This window comes from Mycteria americana, chromosome 1, assembly GCF_035582795.1.
Source record: "Mycteria americana isolate JAX WOST 10 ecotype Jacksonville Zoo and Gardens chromosome 1, USCA_MyAme_1.0, whole genome shotgun sequence".
Taxonomy (NCBI): domain Eukaryota; kingdom Metazoa; phylum Chordata; class Aves; order Ciconiiformes; family Ciconiidae; genus Mycteria; species Mycteria americana.
In genome coordinates, this window is record NC_134365.1 from 27,463,684 (window position 1) to 27,482,070 (window position 18,387).

Here is an 18,387-nt window from a genome sequence, read left to right on the forward strand (position 1 = left end):
TTGACTGCACAGCTGGACACCAGGTGGTTGCTACCATCATATTTCACTATATCTCACTGTCTTTTCCAACAGTCCTGGACTACTTCTAAAACATGGAGAAAAGATGGAGCTGTGTAAAAATCCAACTTGAAACATCTGTAGGTAAAATGACTATAACTACATACTATCCCATGACTTCTCAGTGAGAGAAAAGCGTCATGAGTTTCTTAGCCAACAAGAGTACCCTGACCAGACCCAGAAAAAAACCCGTCATTATTATTTCACAATGATAACAAAAAGAAACTGATAGACCCAGGAAATACTAATGAACCCTCCTGATCATCAGCCATCACAGTACCTCTCTCTGCTGCACTGTATCTGTCTGGAGAGAAGGAACTCAAAAGTAGATGCATGTAAGGTGAAAAAAAGAATGTAGGTAGACTGACAAGAAAAAAGATTCAAAAAAATAAAGCTTAGGATAAAAATCAAACATGAGGCACGTAGGAGGAGGTTAGAAAAGACAAAACAAAACAACCCAAATTTCATAGCTAGAACCTTGGTCAGGAGTTACTGCTGGGGTCTGCACTGAAGCTGAGAAAAGGAGTGAGAGGGCTAAGGAATGTGGGGTGACTGGAAGGGTCTGGCTAGAATTAAATCCATTTGGAAATCTGGCTGGTGAGTGCATACTAACTCCTCCATTTCAAACATGACAAAATCAATCACACACACAAAAAAAGGGTAACATTTTTGATAAGTTATTTGTAGGGATTGCTCTTTTAAGATAGTATATATGTTAGTCAAATTACTCTAAAGTACTCCAAGAAGTTCCATGAAACTTCTAGCCAAAATTTAAAAATATATATGTATTAACACAAAATTATGTGGTGGGTTGGCCCCAACTAGCAACCAAAATCCCATCCAGCCGCTTGCTCACTTGCCGCCCCCTCAGTAGGACAGGGGGAAAAAAAATAGAAAGAATAGCAGCAAGAAAGCTTGTGGGTCAAGATAAAGAAAGGGAGATCCCTTACCAATTACCACCACAGGAAAAACAGACTTAGCTTGGGGAAAATTAATTCATTGTCAATTAATATATATGTATTTAATTACTGATTCAGGTGTTGGGAAACAAAAACAAACAAAAAACCCCAACGTTAAAACATCTGGGGAAAACACACTTAGGGAAAACACCTTTCTTCCCCCCATTTCCCTGCTCAACTTCACCCCAAACTCCTCTCCTCCCCCCTTGTTATTGCTGCAGGTTACGCTCAGTGCCTTCAGTGAGGCAATGTGTGGCACAAGGAATGGCAGGGCTGGGGGTGTTACAGCCAGTACACAGTGGTTTCCCTCTGCCACTCCTTCCTCCTCACCCTTTTCCTCTGCTCCAGCATGGGTCCTCCAGGAGCTGTAGTCCTTCAGCGGTATCTGCTCCACTCCTCCTCCTCTGACCTTGGTGTTCCCTCTGCTGTTTCACATTCTTTTTTCTCCCCCCTCTGCCTGTCCAGCATTTTCTTCCCTTTCTTAAATACGTTTTTCCAGAGGCTCCACTGTCTTGGCTGAGGCGCTCAGCTGTGCCCTGTGGTGGACCTGTTGGAGCCGGCTGGAATTGTCCATGTCCAGCATGCAGCAGCCCTGGCCTCTCCTCACAGAGGCTGCCCCGCAGTCCCCCCCGCCAGCATCTTGCCATGGATACCCAGTGCAAATTCAGAAATATGAGTGTTACGTTAGTGTGTGTGGGAAAGTGTGTGTGTGCATTTATGAATGTATAATACATGTTGATGCATTTTGTATATGTTTGTGTCCACAGAAATGTAGCACTATAAATAAACAAAATCAAGTCAAATGAAATTGGTCAAAAAACTGCCAGAAAAAGGCAAAAGGAGCTGAAAAATCCTGTATTTGATGCATTTTAATCTTTTTTTTCCCTGGTGCTTGTACTCTTTATAGTCAGTAGATGTTAAAAAAGACTGTCAGATACAAAAATACCCTCTGAAATTTCATTGAAATCCAGCATAAGTTAATGGGACACTGCAGATGTGATTGCCGCATGCCTGATGTTTTGAAGGATTTAGAACTTGGTTTCTTTTTTTAGTCTCTTAACAGTATTAGATTCCAGCACAAGCTAAAAATATTATACAGGTAGTCGTGATGTCACTTCTTTTGTATTCCTTGTAGAGCTGAAGTGTGAAGCTGGAACTGTATAAAAGCTGAGGAATTACTGTGTCATTTGAAATCAAAATTATTATGCTTGAACTGCTGCAACTGTAGGTTCTCACAGGACTACTGGCCTCCAGGCTTATGGAAGCTAAACATACTGCTGCTAGCCAGGAGAGATTAGTAAACATATTGCTTGTGCTTCTGGAAAACTGTCACTGGGTACTCTCCCAAAAGAACAAGTTCTGATCTGTATTTTAAGCAGCAGCTGCTCAGTATGCTAAAATATCCTGCACAGATTTATTCTGTTTTGCTTTCCACAGAATTCTTTTAATCTCAGTTACCCACAAGTGTGGGACAGAAGTGGAAATTTGACATTAAACTGAGTGGTTGCTGGCACTTTTCAGAGCAGAGAAGAACAGTCCTGGAAGAATTAGGTGATATCTAAGCAATAAAAGTGTGTTGCTTGGCTTATCTCTTCTCCCATATCCATACACACACATATGCTTTCTCACTCTCTCCCATTGAAAACACACACAAACACATATACACAAACACACAAACCTCCTACCAGTACTTCATCGGGACTTAAATATTTGTCAGAAAATCACAGAGCCACTGCAGCTGAAAAGGACATCTGGAGATTGTCTAGTCCAACCCTGCCTGCTGAAAGCAGGGTCACCAAGAGCAACTTGCTCAGGGCTGCGTTCTGTTGGGTTTTGAGTATCTCCAAGGGTGGAGACTCCATAGCCTCTCCAGGTGATCATGGAGCTTTCATGCTCCAAGCCCTTCCTCCTGTTCATGACCCTTCACTAGACTTGCTCCATTATGTCCGTGTCCCTCTTCTACAGGGGTCTACAGACCCCAGAACTGTAGCCAGTGGTCCAGCTGTGGCCTCTCTGGTGCTGAAGAGAGGGGAAGGATCACACCATCAACTTGCTGGTAACATTCCTCTTAATGCAACCTGGGATACTGTTAATCAACTTCGTCTCTAGTGCACATTGCTCCACCAGGACCCCTAGATCCTTCTCTGCTTTCCAGACAGTCAGCACCCAGCCTGTACCAGTGCATGCAGTTTTTCCTTCCCAGATGCAGGACTTGGCTTTTCTCTTTGTTGAACTTCATGGGATTCCTCTTTGCTCATTTGTCCAGCCGGCTCTGGTGTATCAACCACTTCTCCTGAGTTTGTGTGGTCTGCAGACTTGCTGAGGTTGCAGTCTATCCCATCACCCAGGACATTTATGAAGATGTTAAGCAGTATTAACCCCTGCTGATACTATATTATCAACCCCTTGGGTGCACCATTAGTAACTGGCCTCCAACTAGATTGTGTTCTGCTGATCACAACCCTTCAAGCTAAGGAGTTCAGCCAGTTTTCAGTCCACCTTGATGTATGCTTATCTAGCCTGTACTTCATGAGCTTGTCTATGAGGACATTATGGGAAACAGTGTTGATAGTCCTGCCAAAGTAGAGATAAAAACCAGCCACTGCTCTTCCCTGGTCCACCAAGCCAATCATCTCGTTGTAAAAGGATAGCAGGCTGGTTAAGTATTCTTTGCGCTTCATAAATCTATCCTGACTACATCCAGTCACCTTCGTGTCCTAAACACCTTTGGAAACAGCTTCCAGCAAGATTTGCTCCAACTTCTTCCCAGGGAGCAAGGCAAAGCTGACTGGCCTGTAGTTCCCCAGATCCTCCTTCTTGCCCTTCTTGAAGATAGGAGAGACATTTGCTGCCTTCCAGTCCCCAGGAACCTCCACCATGAACTTTCAAAGATAATTCAGAGTGCCTCACAATGACATTGGTCAGCTCTCTCAGCACTCATGGATGCATCTTATCAGCACCAAAGAAGGCCTCTTCTATTTCTTTCTGATAAGGTAGTCTCTAGCGGACACCCACACCAACTTCCAATATGCAAATATTCCTTTTTTAGAAGCCATCATGCCTTTTACGTTGAATCATTTCCACTGAAACTGCCAGAGCAAAAGGAGAAGCTATGGGCTTAACCCATTAAAGACAGCAGAATGACACCTTCTGGCTTCACTGTACTTTGACTGGTGCGCTGAAGAAATGCACTAGTTGGCATATACAACATACAATCAATATACTAACAGAGGGTGCTAGTTAAATGTGCAGATGTGACAATAGCACGTATCCTTTGGGGACTGTTAGATGCTTTCTAAATCTGAATGGTGTTGGAATCCTTCCCATTTGTCTCCAGAGGACAGCAACAGGGTCTTAGAAGAAGATATTTTCTGAAAAGATTTTTGGAACAGCATTCACATGACTAAGCCGCTTACTAGACAGCTGCACATCCCCACATAAAAAGCATGAAAACTGAAAATAGTCCAAAGTAGCTACACTTCTGCTCATGAAGCAAAACAATTAAGAGGAGACAGTGATAGAGATGGAAATAGTCATTCTGTAGCAGCCACCAGCTGTTATACGGAAGAAACAGGGATGAAGATGTTACCTGGACTAGGTTCAGGGTTTGCAGCTAGTTTCCTGCCATGGGTAAGGCAGGAGCTAGATCCAGGCTGTGACCTAAGAACCCATTCCGGTTCTTGCTTTGCTCTTAAGCTAACACAGCCATGCACTATGCCTTTCTTATGCTGGACTTCAGGTTATAATCTTACTGCAAGATTTGAAGAAAATAACTAAGAACATCCATTCAGAAGAATACAAAGAAAACATTCACTTCTCACTCAAATTTTTTCCTCTGCTTTCCTCTGTTTGTATTTGACATTTTAGAATATATCCCTATGGTTGAACAGACTAGGAAAAAGCCTCTTCTGATTTGACAAGTACCTTTTCAGTAGGAATAAAATGAAATGTGATTTACCTTTATTTTCTGCACATCTCTCACACAGACTATGGGTCTGGGTAGGTTTTAAGGAAACAGTAAATAATGGCAGAGAATGGTGAAGTGTGCTTTGTTACAAAAGGAAAAAAAATCCCACTACATTTAGGAAGGTGCGTCTGAGAAATGTGTTGGCCATGCTGTATGTGTGTGTGAGAAGGCTGGTGACCACGAGCAGAGAGAAGAAACAAAGATAGAAAAACATAGCAAGTGTAGCAGATATGATCAAACAATCATATAAGAACTTTAAAAATCAAAGGATGCAGTTTAGAATGGGACTTTAGGATGTAAGGAATGACTGGTTGCCTATTTTTACTTAAGAAATTTTCACCTATAACATTCATCTGCTGAAGATAAAATATTAGAATGTGGGAAGAAGAAACTGAGAAAAGACAGAATTGAGGATAAAGATGAGGAAAGTTGGAATAATGTAGGTTTTGTGCAAGATTTCAAACTTCTTGATAGCAGTTATACAGGAAAAGTAAACAAAAAGGTAAAAGCCAAAGATTATACCATACCAGCAAAGAAATGTTTTGAGTTGAGAAAGAAAACACCTGAGATGAGGAGGCATCTGAAAATGCTCCTCTCATAAAAGAAAAATTGAAGAGCTATTTCATCAAAGTAAATTTGTGACAGCTGGAGACGAAGCAGCTGAACATAAAGCTACAGAGACATTACTACAAGATTTAAAATATAAAATTATCCCTTTGACCTGAAAAGGCAAAATAGCTGGAGAGTAGGAGAAAGAAAATTGTGCTGTCCTAATTTCATGGATGACCAGGAAAGATCAGATAGAGAGAAACAAGTTGCTTGAGAAATTTACCCTGCAGATCATGTTTCAGTGAGGATCTTAACAGAGACTAAAATAATCTAAGAGAGCATGGAGAACAATGGTTTTCCATTGTTTTCAGGAATAGAAACCATGTCTATAGATGACCTACCATACGCATTGGGCAACAGCTCCTAGTTCTTCAGCTTCTTAGTCTAAAAAGATCTTTGACATTTTCTTTACATAAATATACTGAAAAATATGTAAATAACCACCAAATTCAACAAGTTAAGGCAGTCAAATAACAGGAGATTCCATTAATATCAAAAGGCTGAATTGTATTAAAGGTTCATGAGTACTAACCAAGAATCATTATCTTAGAAACAGAACCATTAACAGCATGGCACAGACCACTTTTTCTTTCTGCAAAAATATAATGTCCTCTAAATCATACCACGTATCCTTTACTTTTCTGACAGCAGTCTAAGTTACTTGCACCTGACGCTTTCACATGCACAGATAAAAAGCACAGAGAGCACTAACAAAAGCATAGATTCAATTTATTGAAAGCCAGTCATACATTTCTATTGAATTTTTAGCACTATATCTTCAGGAAGAGCCCTGGATGGGCACTCCTTTAAATGAGCATTGATATATTAGTGCATACAGAAATACAGATTTTTGTGAAACATTTGCATGTATTTTCATTTTCTGTTGAAATGGAATATATTTATTGTCAAACATTTTATTTGAAAATATTCCAAAGGGAACTTTACAGATATATTTTGGTAGCTGAAGTACAAATAAGCTCTGTGAAAAATGTGTAACAGAGTCTTCTTTGCTCTTTCTTCCAAGTCTGGCAGCTGGGGAGTTAATAGTCCCGGAAAAACAAACTCCATTATGCCAAATTGTATAACACTCTTGCAGCAAAACTGACTTTTTATGTCAGAAGTGTTAGGGAAATGGCATGGTCTCAAACATTACTCATGGCACCAGTAAATTACCAAAATAAACTCTGTCATCTGCTATCTTAAGCCTCCAGTTCACAGTCATTTGGGGAATAGAAATTATCATCATAGAGTATCCTAAAAGCACTAATTTTATATGAAAACTTGGGTTAGGTTTTCTTATTTACGTGCTGTAAAGACATGATGGCATACAACTACAGCAGATGGATGTGTTGCATTACACAGCTAGTGGACTTTTGGAAGTTCAAAGTACAAATTTCTTTAAAAGAGGAATAAAATGGAAAGGAATGCAATATGTAACATTAAGGTTCAGTTCCCACGATAAACAGCTTGGAGAGGGAAAAAAAAAAGCTAAATTAGGTATAGAATTATTTGGCCTCATCAGTTATGATCCATAAGTAATTTGGTTTACAAGTTCCTTTCATCTCCTCATAGCAAATATAATTCAATTGTGCATATCTTCAACATCAGCACAATTAAATTGGTGTTAGGGAAGAAAACAGGCTCCTTTAAGGCTCATATGCATAATCCTAGACATAGGAATAATTGAAGAATTATAATTCCAATAATTGCTCAGCACACTTAAAGATATCTCAGAGGTACAAAAAGCTCAGAAAGCTGATGTGTTGGGCACGTTATTTACACTAACCTTTGAGAGCAAATATTTGTCTTGAAGCTTAATGCTATTTTTTTCCCTAAAGATTTACTCTGTGTGTTATACAGACAGCCCAAACTTCTTGTCAGATTTGCAGTGAAAGCCCCAAGGAAGCCAGAACAAACTTTATGAGGGGAAAAAAAAAACACCAAAACACAAAAATCCCCCCAAGATCTGGTAATATGTATATTATCTTGGATTTTTAACTACTATCCCAGTTTTCTTCCCCAGCATGTACCAGCACGAAGAAAAGGATATTTATATGCATTTTTCTCTGTATTTTTATTTTCCTTCAGCTTTTCTTGTGTCAGAGGGCATTCTCCTCTCTGAAAAAATCAATACAACATAATACATTTTAGCTCATTGGTATCAGTGGTCTGATCAACAAAGAGAGCTTTGCAAGAAAAAAAAAACAAACAGAAAGAAAATGTGGTATAACTTCAGGGTCTAGTCCTGCCAGGTGCTTTGCAAGCTAAGAAAAAACTTCATTTTTTAACATCCCAGAATCAAGCTTTCATTAGGTTCTGAGTAGAGTGGAGGATACTGAACTCCTGTGATCCAAAAGCATCATTTAAATATATGTAAAAATAATTCAACACCCAGAAGTTTATGTCCCTGCTGTTCAGTCATTTTTCCTTTTTAGGAAGCACAATTCTTTTTGCTTTGTTACAATTTGTTAGGCTGCCACAATTTCATCTTTTAGAGAAGAAAAAATATCTTTCGATAAGTGAAGCAAAAGTCAGGAAGACACAAAATGAACAATAATTACTAGGAGAAAATGTGCATTTCAATGCTTAGCTTTAATAGTATGATTGAAAAGACTGAATTGGCCCATTAAATTTAATTCATCATTGCAAACCTTTCATTCTGAACATCCATTGCAGCTACCCAGGCCCCTCCTTCAGCATCCATATCAATGTAATTCATTCTGCCTTACTTCTAAGAACAAGAACAAAGTTAAAATTTTAAATTCATATTGTAGCTGAGTATGAATCTTGACATTGAATATTTTGCACTTGCCATTAACATTCTGTTGCTAAAAATAAAAGGCTAGTATATTATCTGTATCAAAATAATGCTTTTCCTATTTTGCATGCTTCCTGGGTCTTTAAACAAATCCTATAGATGTTTGGACTTTACTTTTTTTATTATATATTTCATGCATCATTAGTTTGAAAAGCTGTTTTAATTATAATACTTATTATGCTGAAATGGAGTTGTTTTAGCCTGTTAGGAAAAAGGGCTGTTGTGTAATTACCGATACATAACTGAACTTTTCCTTAAACCATGCAATTCCTGCATTCTAATTAGGTCTCCATATCTCATTTACATAATTTTTTAATACTCTGATGGAATGGAATTTGCTGTCCTCAGGACTAGTGAACAGTTCATTAGTAGTAGTAGAGGAATTAAAATTCATGGTGAAGATAGCCCTCACTAGCCCTTCTGCTGCATCCAAACGAATTCATTCTGTTGAACATGAAGTTTCAGTTCTCACTGGCCTCTTGCCTCTGAATATTCAAGCTGCTTATCAACAACAAAGGTACCACTTCAGCTTCTCACATCATTTACAATGTTAGTAAGAAATATTCTAGTGCCCAGCTGAAAGAGATATGGAAAAGTGTGGTGAGTGAAGGATGTTTGGAGGGCTGTGGGCTATTTTTAGTTCATCTGCACATTGACATATTCTTTCCCAAAGCTTTCTCTTATCTGTGTCCTTATATTGAATTCCTTACCATGGTATCCCTGGGTTTCTGTTTCTGTGGGCATTATTAAAAATGAGAGAAGTCCTGATCTAGCCAATCCTAACCTCCAGTCATGGAGAGTGATATCTGCACCCTGTCCCCTTGCCTACAAAGAGAAGATCCCGAGGGCAGAATTAGAGCAGGAGGGATGTGGTGGGCATTTTAAGCAGCATGTTTTAGCCTGAACGAACCTCCAGGGTTTCTTTGTCCAGTCTTTCCAGTCCTGTTAAGGACTGCTCTATTCTTTCAGCACCTGGCAGATTTCTTGATTCCCTTTTATTACCTGAAATTGGGATAGCTGTCAGCAGTTCTCCTGGTTTCAGCTGAGATAGAGTTAATTTTCTTTATAGTGGCTGGTATGGGGCTATGTTTTGGATTTGTGCTGAAAACAGTGTTGATAATACAGAGATGTTTTAGTTGTTGCTGCACTAGGCAAGGACTTTTCAGCTTCCCGTGCTCTGCCAGGTGCAGAAGAAGCTGGGAGGGGACACAGCCAGGACAGTTGATCCAAACTGACCAAAGGGCCATTCCATACCACATGACGTCATGCTCAGTATATAAAGCTGGGGAAGAGGAAGGAAGAGGGGACATTTGGAGTGATGGCGTTTGTCTTCCCAAGTAACCATTACGTGTGATGGAGCCCTGCTTCCCTGGAGATGGCTGAACACCTGCCTGCCCATGGGAAGGAGTGAATGAATTCCTTGCTTTGCTTCGCTTGCGTGCGCGGCTTTTGCTTTACCTATTAAACTGTTTTTATCTCAACCCTCGAGTTGTCTTGCTTTTGCTCTTCCGATTCTCTCCCCCATCCTACCGTGGGGGAGTGAGCGAGCGGCTGCGTGGTGCTTAGTTGCCGGCTGGGGCTAAACCACGACAGCAGTCTACAAGTGAAAGTTCCTGTATCCTTTAGATCCCAATTATCATTTTCGTGGAACACAGAAACAAATCATCAAAGCTGTTAAATCGTTCACTCTGATATCTCATTTTGTCTAGATGTTGAGGCAGTTAAACTAGTCATCTACTACTTGGGGAAGGAAATTGTGTTTGCAAAGACGTGAATCACACCTTTTGCTCATTAGAATGTCATGTTTAGAGATGTTTAGAGAAGTTCAAGTTCTTCTTTGCTAAACTCTCTCCACTAGAGCAAAACTTCAAATATCTGTCCCGAACTGTTATCTGACCTTGCCATTACACTGCAACTACCTAAATACTTCTAGATTTCTTAGGAAGATACCTTTTACAATGCTTTTCTCTTTCCATTTAGTTTTGATTTATATCTGCCATATGTGTGCTGTGTATTTTATCCCAGTTTTAGTCTTGTATATATTGAGATTACGTGGAACTCTAATATGGACATTGATACAGAAATCAGTCATTTTCCTCTAATTTAAGAGGGTTTTTCCTTCTAATTAATATGTAGCAATTTAATTTTATTAATATATGCTTATTAAATATAGCTGCTTAAAACTTATTAAAGTGGTTTGTGAAGTAGTTGGGGTTTTTTTAATTTGCTCCAGTAATTAACAATACATTCCTTATTATTTGAGGTTTCAAATGTATAATGGCCTCAAGTAAATTTGTGTAACCCCATTAAAATGTTTAACACCTGTGGAATCATACCCTCTAACAGGTGAAAAATATATGTTTTTGTCTTGTGACACTGTAGACACTCTTCATACAATGCTATTGAAGACGACTGATTATCTGTATAAATATGATAACATTATGGAATTGTTGGATGCTTAGATTTTTTATGGAATCTTATACTGCTTTATTTCAGTACTTTACTATTTTACAGTGATGGTGATGAGCATTATTACCACTTTTTAATATTGTGCTATATCTTTAATATACTTAAACACTACATATATTCATGGAGAGCGCCATTGCAACCGAAGTCAATGAGGACATCCTTGTTAATCACAGTGATTTGGGGTCACACCTGGACAGAATTACATTTTCATATACATGCTTTCCAAACTGAAGAGCAACTTCCTCTCAATGGTCTCAGTTCACAGCTCCTAAGCACAATAATTCGCAAAGAATGGCTGTTACACTTATAGAAGGAAATTAAACTAGTTATTACCTCCGGTAAGTACTTTCTATTTCACATAGCTTCAGAAATGTAGCATCCATTAAAACATTTTATTATGAATCCGCTAATTAACTACTTTGCAACTATTGTTTACAATTTATTCATCATGAGTTTGATGCAAATTTGCCTTTATTTCTATTAATACTCCTAGATGGTAAGGCAAGGCAGGTGTATTGTCTGCATATATCTGACCAAATTAAAATCTAAATGGCTCCTTTGTGTTCTAGCATTTTTGTTGTTTGGTGGAGCAGACTATTTTTACATGGATTTCAAATGGGGAAAAAAATTGCTTTCTTTTAAGGGCATGAAAATTGTAAGAAGATAATGCATTCTGAGACATTCAACCATACAGAGGACTTGTGAAATTCTTGAAAACCTGTTATTGTCTGCAAGCAGAAAAAACACTAGACTGTATTAAAAGTTTTGTTAAATTAAAATTATTTCATTTCAGTTCTTTAATTATTTGAATGTCTTTAAGATTTTCACATCTATAGAGAGTTTTACAGTAGTGGGCAATCACTGGAAAAACAGCTTCTTTAAGCCTTTTGATGGTAGGTGTTTGCATGCTAGAGAAAATTCTTCATATAAATGACAGAGGAAAAAAGAGACTCAGAGAAAAGAAGATAAAGAGTAAAGCGCGTAACAGAAGAAATCTGTAAACAGCTCTGCAAAAATAGCTTGTGTAGTTACATCAACTAGGGTATAATTTTGAAAGCTGGCAATCTTCAATCATCAGAAGAAAAGTTACTTAGAAACAGATTGTGAAAGCTTGGAGAGAACATTTTGGGCAATTGAAACCAGTTCCCTGCAGCCAAGTCATACAATCCTCTTCATAATTTCATTAAGTTCCCTCCTTAAACCAGTTAAACATAAAACTGTGTTAACAACAGAGTGCTCAGAAACTTTACTTTTCAGTTTACTAGCAACCTTATTCTGATTTTCAACATTTCTCATCAGTTCTCACACATTTTCCACAGCCAACATTTTTCTTTTTCATAAGCAGATGGTCTCCCTCCATAGTGTTTACCCAGGTGATAATTTATCAGGGAAGATTATGGGAACTTTAGCTTTCCATCAGCTCCTGTCTCCAGCATACTGTTTCTCATAGGGATTAGGGGATTCCATATGCCAGGTTCAAAAGCCAGGAAGCAGTTGGGGTGCTGACATGCAGGGAACTCTCTCATACAAAGGAGGGAGGAGATGGGGCTTAGTATCTCTTCTGCTCATGCCTCCTCCCTCCACCGCCCCATAGCACATGACTCTTGTGAAAGGAGACCTCAACGGTATTTACAAGTGGCCACCTACCTGATCTATACTTTTGTTTTACCTGTAGAAAAGAACAATGTCCTCTAAGAGCCTTCACTAGGCTAAGCAGGCCAAGCTCTTTCAACCTGCACGCACAAGAGCCTCTCCATTCCTTGTCACTCTAGTTGTTTTCCAAAGGGAGACTCATCAGTACCTGATACCATACTTCTAACAATGTCATAACATGTTCTGGGTATAGGAAGGACCCATCTTATTCCATCAAAATATCATCACAGCGAGGGTGCCTGTTTGTAGTGTCCCACTCAAAGCTAGACACCAAGCGTGGCCAATAATCTATTCCACACAATGAAAAGAACTCCTTGACTTCAGTGGTCTTCAAATCAGGCTCATTGTCCAGTAAGTAATATTTTTAAAAGTATAAGTTGTTTCAGTTGTTTAACATTTCCCATGACCAGGGTAACCCTGAATAAGCATTCAATATTTAAATAGCATGTGAACAATAAAAATATCTTTCTCATTTTCATAATCATGTACATCAGCCACAGCCTAATTGCTAAGACAGAACAACACTCCTAATTATACCCATTGTGAATTTTTGCTTTTGGATGGAGTATGAAGTGGCTTTGTATGTTTATAAATTGCTGGATTCAGGTGAGCTTCAAATTTCTGCAGGCTGATCTCACATTAGTCCTTTGAATGACCTGTATTTTTAATTTGGCATGAAACTACTGCAAGCTACATAGAGAAACTAATGAGGCTGCCGCAGCTGTGCAGGGCAATAATCAACAGCTACTTTATTGCTGGAGAGTGTATTAAGTCTATGCATGATGTGAACTAAGAAAAGCTTTTATTTTCAGAAAACAATCTGATGTGTGTTCACACATTTTCTCAGAAAATAAATAACATTAGAAGCAGACATGTTGAACAGAAAAGGGCTAGGATCGTAAGTTATTTTGATCTAGACTTTTGAAAAATTAAGAAAAAGAAATGCTGCACAACAAGCACAAAGAGAAATTCAGAGCTGAAGTATAATCCACAGTAACAAGCAGCAACAGAAAGACAGCGATCAATCATCTGTGTGGTGGCTTTTCACCATTGGTAAGGTTGAGCTAGAGCCTTTCTCCTATGCTGCGATCCCATGCACTGGAAACAACTGTCTGTCCTGATGTACCCATAGACAGGCACAGGAAAAATGTGCCTCAGTGTGATGGAGAAGCCACAGTCCTGCTAGAGGACACACTCAGATGCATCTTTAGGGTCTATCTGTGTATTGGGTGATGCTACCCAGGTGTTGATGGCAGTGGCCTCTGTGAGACGAGGCCAGGGGCTGCCCTGGGCTGCGCACAGCCAGTTCCAGCTGGCTCCAGTGGGGAACACATGCTGGAGTAGAGGAAAAGTGTGAGAACAAAGGAATGGCAGAGAGAAGCCACTGCGTACTGACCACCCACAGCCCCCATTCCCTTCTGCGCCACTCATGGGGTGAGAAGAGTGGGGAGAGTGAGGGAGTGAAGTTGAGCCTGGGAAAGGGAGGAGGAAAAGTGTTGTTGTAATGTTTGACTTTATTTCTCACTACCCAAATCTACTTTAATTGGCAATAAACTAATTTTCCCCAATTTGAGTCGGTTTTGCCCGCAACAGTAATTATTAAGCAATCTCCCTGTCTTTATCTCGACCCATGAACTTTCTCATCCTATTTTCTCCCCCTTTCCCACTGAGGAGGGGGAGTGAGTGAGTGGCTGGCTGGATGTTTGTCTGTCAGCCAAGGATGACCCACCACACTCCATCACCCAAGTACATCCTGCATTCAGACCTGCCTTCTTTGAGTGACCAGCGGTAGCGATCCGGACTGTTGTACACCATGGAGTTTGTGATCCACATAACAGTTAATCTGAGTAGGTGCAGGCCCGTCCTGTTCTGTGCTGCCCTGCACATATAGTTGTGCCTTCAGGCCTGTGCTGTGCTGCACAAATCCCTTGGCCACAGGACAAACTCAGAAGGCTAACTGTAACGGAGGAGCCTGTAGACAGCTCTCAGTTGGCACCAGCGATGACACCACCTGCGAATCCTTGGCTATATCTAAGAGTGAAGCAACATGTTCTCATGCAAACGTCGTTTTGCTTGACAGTGGAAATGATGAATAGAGCTGTTTTCTTCTAAGAAAAATCCTAATAAAGCTCTAAATGCTGGCAAACCTCTCTATGGACAGGATCTGCACTGCGTGCCATGCCCTGATAGGAGGCCTCTAATGCTGCTCAAGTTGGGATTCCCAGCATCTGAAGGTATGTAAGATTACATAGCCTTTTTTCCTTACATCTTGCGTTAGCTCTATTAAATGGTATTTTAGAGAATATTGTCGTGGTGGGTTAGCCTTGGCTATCAGCTAAATGCCCACACAGCTGCTCACTCACTCTCTTCCTAGCAGGATGGGGGAGAAAATAGGAAGAACAGGAGCAAGAAAGTTTGTGGGTTGAGGCAAAACCAGGGAGATCACTTACCAATTACCGCCACAGGAAAAAAAGACTCAGCTTGGGAAAATTAATTTATTGCCAGTTAAAATGAAAATGTAATTACTAAATCAGGCAGTGAGAAACAAAAAGACAAATATGAAACCAACACCTTTCTTCCCCCCTTTTCCAGACCTAACTTTGCTCCCCACTCCTCTCCTCACCCCAAGCAGCACCGGGAGGTTGGGGATGGGGTTTATGGTCAGGATGTAGAGGTTCCCCTCTGCTGCTCCTCCCTCTTCACGCTTCCCTCTGCTCTCCACGGTCTCTTCCACAGGCTGCAGGGAATCTCTGATCCGATGCCTGGAGCACCTCCTCCCCTCCTCCTCCTCTGACCTTGGTGTTTCCTCTGCTCTTTCTCACTCCTTTTTGCTCCCTCCTCCTCTGTCAGGCATTTTCTTTCTTTTCTTAAATTCGTTACCACAGGGGGACACCATCGTGGCCGAGGGGCTCAGCCGTGCCCTGCGGTGGGTCGGTTGGAGCCGGCTGGAACCGGCTGTGTCCGGCACGGGGCAGCCCCGGCCTCTCCTCACAGAGGCCGCCCTGCAGCCCCGCTGCCAGCGCCTGGGCACAAGTCTGAGTGCCTTTCTTGCAAGTATCGTAACAAACGCTCATACCCATGCGTTACACCCCCACACCTATATGTACCTCGTTAGATGCTTCTACTTTCCACACTGTCTTTTGGACCAGCATATGAAGCCTCATGTGAAGTGTTGGGCCTCTTGAGGGAAAAGGAGAGGGGTTAGGATCTACTTAGAATGATAAAGATGCATCCATTTTATTTGTACAGAATTTATAAGGAAATATCTGTCAATCATAACAGCATTTTGCTTATCAAACTATTTGGTAACTACTTCTAGTGAGCAAAGAAAAACATGCATTGACTCTTGTTCCTATTATGTGTATTATTTACACTATTCAATAGTTGTGTATCAACAAAGATGTAATTATGGCTCAGAATTGACTGTTCATCTACACATCTGCCTCAGCGCTACTCTAAAGGCAATATGGACTTGCAACCCTTTGGCTCAGGACGCTGTTCTCTCGTTACGCTGTACAACACAATATGAAATTAAAACAGAACTGAAGCAGAGATATATTAATAATTATTTGGTTCAGGTACCAAAAAAAATTAGTCAATAAAACCAGAAAAAGGACATTCACTTGATATAAAATTAAATTCTTTTATTTTTTCAGGAAAAATCAAACACTAAAAATGATGTCACATTAAATATGTGCTTATCTTTATGAATATTTTATTCTCATCTATTAAAAACTCAGATGAATTTCATAACAAAGCATTGTTCAAAATTGAAAATTGTTTAGCTGGCAGTTCCCAATGAGCTAACTGGGAAGTTAGATGCCTCCTCTTGAATTAATATGTTTATGGCTAGTCAAAAAACATCTGTATACACACAGAGGAACAAGTCAAGATGCTAAGAATGGCATCAATATAAACATATTAGGCTTTTCTTTCTTCATGATGGTAAGCCCAAACAGGTAAAAAGAGTGGCTCCAGTTCCTTAATTTGCTGGTATTTTACCAAAATAGTTTTGTTCAGTAACATTATAGTTAGCACATTATATCTGGCAGCTAGAAATATACTTTGATTCATTACAGTTATTTGACTCATCAGTCAAAACTGTCAAGATTCATCTTTCTTCTTTCACGGGGCAGGAAAATGACATGCTAGAAGTCTTAAGTTCTTGTTATAAAAGTGCTGGTATATAAATTACCTTAGTGTCATATCCTAGCAGTTGAGGTAATGCATCTGGTAATGTCCAGATACATGAAATTATCCATATGGATTATTATAGGGCTAAATAAGTTGTTGGATCCTTACTGTCCACAGAGGCTGTTAGCTGACCATTTCATTCACTTGAACATCTAGGTGCTATTCTATAAACATTGTTTTTCCCCTGTCCTACTCCCTTTTTCCTACAGACACTTTGTTCCTGTCCATGCAAGCAATGTGCAACAAGCGAGGGTTGAAGATAGGAAGCAACTGATTAGGAACACGTAGGCACAGCTTCATCAGCTTCAGGGGCTACACCCTGAAAAGTCCAGTAATTGAATTCACACACTAATACACTCATATACTCTCATGCAGTGCTTCTAAAAAAGGGTGGTGACATTCCTGGCCCCAGAGTTTCCAGCTCATAAGGCATGGAATGTCTGTCATTTCTTCTAAAGCACCGTGTCAAGCAATGGTGGTCCAAAGCACTTAATGGAAGGGGCAGGCCAGGATATAGCTGAATGGCAGGGGGCTGTATCAGCTCAAGTCTCCAAATTATTTAATGTTCAGCATTTCAGCCATCTTTATTGTTCTGAGTAGGTTCAGGCTCCAAGGGAACTTTTTGCAGAGTCCTGTGTGCTCATTTGAATTTGCCTTTCAGACCCAAGTTTCAAATTAAAATTAATGGTGCCAAAAGAGTATAAATGCCCTACCGTCTTCATGCTTCCCCTCAGTGATCATCATTCACCATGTACTGAGTGTACTTTGCTATTCTTTTAAGCTTAGTGGCCCCTGTAAATGTATCTCCCTTTATGAGATCTGAGGTGCAAGGTTGTTCAGCTAGTTAGTTATCTCCAAAGTTAGTAGTAAATAAATGAGGTACAGTACAGCTCAATGTATACAGTGTTTGAGAATGACTCCACTACCTAACAACGGTACACACAGACCCGGCATCCCAAACACACTTGCCTTCCCCTTCAGTTTGGCTGTGTTCTGTTGCTATTGCAGTTAAATGCAATATCGTGCAATTAAAGTAGATTAGCAGTTTTGCTCCCTGATCCCAAAATTACATTGACCTAATTTTTTGTTTGTTTGGTATTTTATTTCTTTTCAGGCTTTGCTTTTTTAAAGAGGAGATAAGAGGCTACATTTACTCATACACATTAACCATAGCACTTAACAAAAAATAATGAATAATTTTTTCCAAAGATTTTTTTAACTCTAACAGAGATGCTGAGGTTTGTCACTTTCCCCCAAGTAACATATTCTCTTTCTCTTGTAGCTCTGCTACCTATATTGCTATTCAGGTCTGGAAAAGAGCAGCCTTTCATCAGTCTCTCCTTCTGAACATGTGGTAGAGAGCTGTGTAGAATTGTACATAAACAGCAGTAAACTTTTTCATATGCAGATTGGTGTACGTTATCAGTTTTTAAGTCTCTTCCACCTACACCAGAACAATAGAGAGGAGCTTTGAGAATCCAAATTTTGCCCTGAAAATGCAACAGTTTCCTTATTTATCAGCATTTCACACCATTAGTGTCTATCCACACCATATTAAAAACCCGTTACAGAGATACTTAGTTTTTTTAAAAAAACCCTTAATAAAGAAATAAAACTAGATATAGCATCAGCTGATGGAAACTCTACAGTATACAACAAGA